Source organism: Tachyglossus aculeatus, chromosome 1 (genome assembly GCF_015852505.1).
Source record: "Tachyglossus aculeatus isolate mTacAcu1 chromosome 1, mTacAcu1.pri, whole genome shotgun sequence".
In the NCBI taxonomy this organism is placed as follows: domain Eukaryota; kingdom Metazoa; phylum Chordata; class Mammalia; order Monotremata; family Tachyglossidae; genus Tachyglossus; species Tachyglossus aculeatus.
Window position 1 is genome coordinate 110321761 of NC_052066.1, and position 4563 is coordinate 110326323.

The window sequence follows — 4563 nt, forward strand, 5'->3', positions numbered from 1 at the left end:
TCCCATTTGGGGCTCACAGTCTCAATCCCCATTTTACAGATGAGGTAACTGAGAGACAGAGAAATGAAGTGACTTGCCCAAGGTCACACAGCAGAGAAGTGGCAGAGCTGGGATTAGAACCCTTGGCCTTCTGACTCCCGGCCCACACTATATCTACTATGTCATGGTGCTTCTCACTACACCATGCTTATTCTCACAGAAAATGCTGAACAAATAAGAGAGCAACAATAACACCAAGGGTTATCCACAGCTCTCTACTCACCCAAATGCTGTGTCACTGGGTCTTTCCCTATTGTCCTTGAATGCAGGGCCATCATTTTGGAGACAACAATTTATTATCTGTATCTGTAAGATTTCTGCCTGTGGAACTTAGGTACTTCATCTAATTGTATGTTTCCATATTTTTTATTTATTCATTTTATTTTCTATGGTATTTAAGCTTACTAGGTCCCAGGCATTGTACTAAGCACTGGGGTAGATACAAGGTGGGTAGGTTAGTTTGCAGTCCATGTCCCACACAGGGCTCACATATTAATCCAGATGAATAATTGAGACACAAAGAAGAGAAGTGACTTCCCAACAGACAAATGGCAGGGCCAATACTAGAACACAGATCCTTCTGACTCTCAGGCCCAGATTCTATCCACTAGGCCACACTGCTTCTCATTTTTATCTTGACCTGGATTCTCTATCAGATTGTAAAGTTCTCTAGGACACTTGTCTCCGGTGATTCTTCTGACCCTTAGTGAGGCATTGAAAAATAGAGGTTGGGGCCATGGAAATTTGGAACGTGGTGAGCTTCTGGAGGTATTCCCTACCCCTGCCCCTGCTGAGTCTCAGATGATGTGAGAGACTCAAGTGGAAAGGGTAGCAGATCTTGGGGTTCTTCCTGCTCATCTGGAAGAATGATTTAATGATCAAGAAGCGGCATGGCCTAGTCAGAAGAGCCTGGGCCTGGGTGTCAGAGGACCTAGGTTCTAAACCTTGTGGACAGGGATTGTGTCTGTTATTCTGTGGTATTGTACTCTTCCATGTGCTCAGTACAGAGCTCTGAACACAGGAAGCGCTCAATAAATACAATTGACTGACTGACTACCTTCTCCAATTTCCTGATGTGTGAGCTTGAGCAGTCTTTGAACTTTTTTGTGCCTCAGTTTCCTCATCTGATTAATCGAAAGGGTCAAGATTACCCGAGGACCCAGTCACCAATCAGAAGAAGCTAGATCAGAAGTTGGGCTGATGAGTTTGAAGGTTTTTTTACAGTATTTGTTAAGAGCTTACTATGTGTCAAACACTATTATAAGAGCTGGGGTAGATACAAGTTAATTAGGGTAGACACAGTCCCTACCCTGCAAAGGGCTCATAGTTTAAGAGTGTGAACAGAACTGAAGGACAGAGAAGTGAAGTGACTTGTCCTAGATCACAGAGCTAGCAAATGGCAGAGGCAGAATTAGAACACAAGTCCTCTGACCCTCAGGCCCGTGCTCATCCCACTAGGCCACATTGTAGATTTCCTGTTACAGTAATTGACAAAGTAGGGTTCTGGTGTCCTGAAGGAATACATGCACTTTAGAAATGCTAGATTCTCTGGATGTATATGAGAAGAGTAATTATCTTTTGTTTATAGAGAGAATCTCGGGTTCCCACAACCGAGCCACTCAACACTTCTATTTGTGTATCCTGGCTTGGTGCTATTTCTTTATTCACTCTATACCACCAAATCGCTGAAAATATAACTACCTCTCTTTGCTGGATTAATGGAGGATCTTACTTGTCATACTGCAGTATCTGAAGTGGAATTAAGAACTTGACAGCATTTCTCAAGTTCCGTTAAGCTTTGCTTATATGTTCACAAAGACATTTTATCCTTTTCATGGATTTGATGTTGCCCGAGGAGGGAGAACAAAGAAAGAGTAGCTTTTCTGTCCCACTGCCTTGAAAATTCAATTGAATGGTCGTCCGGGTGAACGGAGGGGATGTGAGAATCGAGGGCCATGTAGCATTTTTCGGAAGCAATCCCACATGTTTTCAGTAGTAAAAAAACCAGTATGTCTACTTCGAAGGCGTGGAGCTCCACTGGGGAACTGGGCCTGCATTCATTCATCTCAGTTCAATGTAAAAAACACCCGGTGGCTAGCTGAACGAGTTCATTGACTTTGTGAGTGCAACTGAAGAAGGTCAGGCGTGCACTGCAGCCCAGCAAGGATCCTTAAGTTATTTACATATAGTTTTTCAATTACCCAAATGAAAAACAAACATTTATAATGTGGACAGAGATGGCTAAAGTTCAAAGCCATCTTTCCTGTGTTTTCCTTAACATGCTACAGGTGGCTCATTCATTGGAAACACCTTACGCTAGTCTAGCTAGATTCCCATGAAAACAAACCATAGCGACCTTTGCCATTAATAGGAAAAAGCAACCGTGAAATTTGTATGTTCTTCTCTTTCACTCCCTAGTTTCAATCAAATCCTTCTGTGAGTTGGCGAGTACATCCATTTATCATTATGAACAAAATATGTACATCTGGTAACAGATTATCTGAGCACAAATGTGCACCAGGAGTTGGGTAATCATGCGATGATCACGTCCCTCTCCGAGGAGCTGGAAGGCATGAATGTTAACCCCAAGCTTCCAATAAGCCTGCAGTCTGGTGAATGGAGAGATGTTAGGACAGTGCAGAGACATTGGGTTAACGTAGGGCAAGAAATATAGGATGTAAAATCTAAATTTGAGGTTATTTTCTCCCAGGTGAAGAGACAGAGATGAGGCAGCACAGGGCATGATCCATGGGGTACCTTTGGTGGTACTAAAGATGAGACACAGATGCTTTTCATTTTTTTCTTATTAAAGTAGTAGAAGGGTAAATATACTATAAACACCAAGAGAAAATTAAGTTTTAGAGAAAGCAAAATAAGCTGGGTACAGCCATGTTTTTCCTTTCTGGTACATTCACATCAGGGTCACAACAGAGAGTCAAACATTCAGTACACTTAGAGAAACAGCGTAGCCTTGTGGATAGACCACGGGCCTGGGAGTCTGGAGGACCTGGGTTCTAATACCAGCTCTGCCACTTGTCTTCTGTGTGACCTTGGGCAAACCACTTAACTTCTCTGTGCCTCAGTTACCTCATCTGCAAAATGGGGATTAAGACTGTGATCCCTATGTGAGACAGGGACAGTCTCCAATCTGATTCACTTGTATCCACCCCTGTGCTTAGTACGGTGCTTGGCACATACTAAGTGCTTAACAAATACCACCATTAGTAGTAGTAGTACAGTGCTTGGCACAAAGTAGGTGCTCAATAAATACCATTGTTTGGTTGATTGATGAACATGGACATATGGTTCTGTGTGTAACTAATGTTGCCTTCTTGGGTCTTTTACTGGCATGTGGGAGTGTATGTCCCCAATTCTTTCTTTCTGCTAAGCAGAAGGCTGTGGACATGATGGCTTCTTAAGAAACTTGGCTTTTCCAGGCTAGCTCAGTCGGTAGAGCATGAGACTCTTAATCTCAGGGTCATGGGTTCGAGTCCCACATTGGGCATGATTCTTAGAGGATCAGCATGGCTCGGTGGAAGGAGCACTGGCTTGGGAGCCAGAGGTCATGGGTTCTAATCCTGGCTCTGCCATTTGTCAGCTGTGTGACTTTGGGCAAGTCACTTAACTTCTTTGTGCCTCAGTTACCTCATCTGTAAAATGGGGATTAAGACTGCGAGCCCCACGTGGGACAACCTGATCACCTTGTATCCCCCCAGCGCTTAGAACAGTGCTTCCCACATAGTAAGCGCTTAACAAATGCCATTATTATTATTTCCCATTGTAGCTGTTGTCCTGGAACTCTTTAAATGGATGGTCGGCTCCTTTGAGCTACCACCAGGGGGCTTAACCTTTCCGTGTAGGAAAGTCATCCCTTTCAATCCCTGACTACTGATTTCATATGCAGCAAATGAAATGTCTGGATCATCAGCTGCCCTCCAAAGGTTTTACAGTATTAGCGGTCATCAATTTAAAATACCTTTGGGAATGAGAATATTCCCATTGTGTGGGTGGAAAAACTGGGCCTCAGGCTGAGTAGCTTGTCTAAGCCCTTCTGATTAACCAGTGAGGTAGGGACAGGAAAGCAAGGAAGACTTCCTAACATCCCTGCCAGTACCACCAGGACACTGTGTATTTGTAATCAAAAATATCATGTAAAGTACGATCCTTAATCCATCAATCAACAATATTTATCGAGCACTTACTGTGTGCAGAGCTTGGTACTAAGTGCCTGGGAGAGTACAATACAATAGAGTCGATAGATATGATCCTTGTCTCCAAGGAGGTCACAGTCTACAGGGGACTTTAAAGCCTAGAGGAGAGTTTACAGTCTGGTTGGAGATGGGAAGGGGGTTAAGAGTTAGGGATGATTGGCCACATTTTGCTGATAATCATACAACTAGTGCTCAAAACTCAGCAAGTGCATTTCATCAACAGTGGCAGACACGGAAGGAAGATTATTGACAAAATCCATCCCTATGATATAATAGTCAGGCAAATTAAGGATTAGCATCATGGTTGAGGCCA

The 4563-nt window shown here is 43.4% G+C and overlaps 1 non-coding gene across 1 annotated transcript; it reads left to right on the forward strand.

The window, feature by feature from the left end:
- Nucleotides 1–3466: 3466 nt before the first annotated feature.
- On the forward strand, nucleotides 3467–3544 carry TRNAK-CUU. The gene has a single exon. It is a non-coding gene; the product is annotated as a tRNA-Lys (tRNA).
- Nucleotides 3545–4563: the final 1019 nt, after the last annotated feature.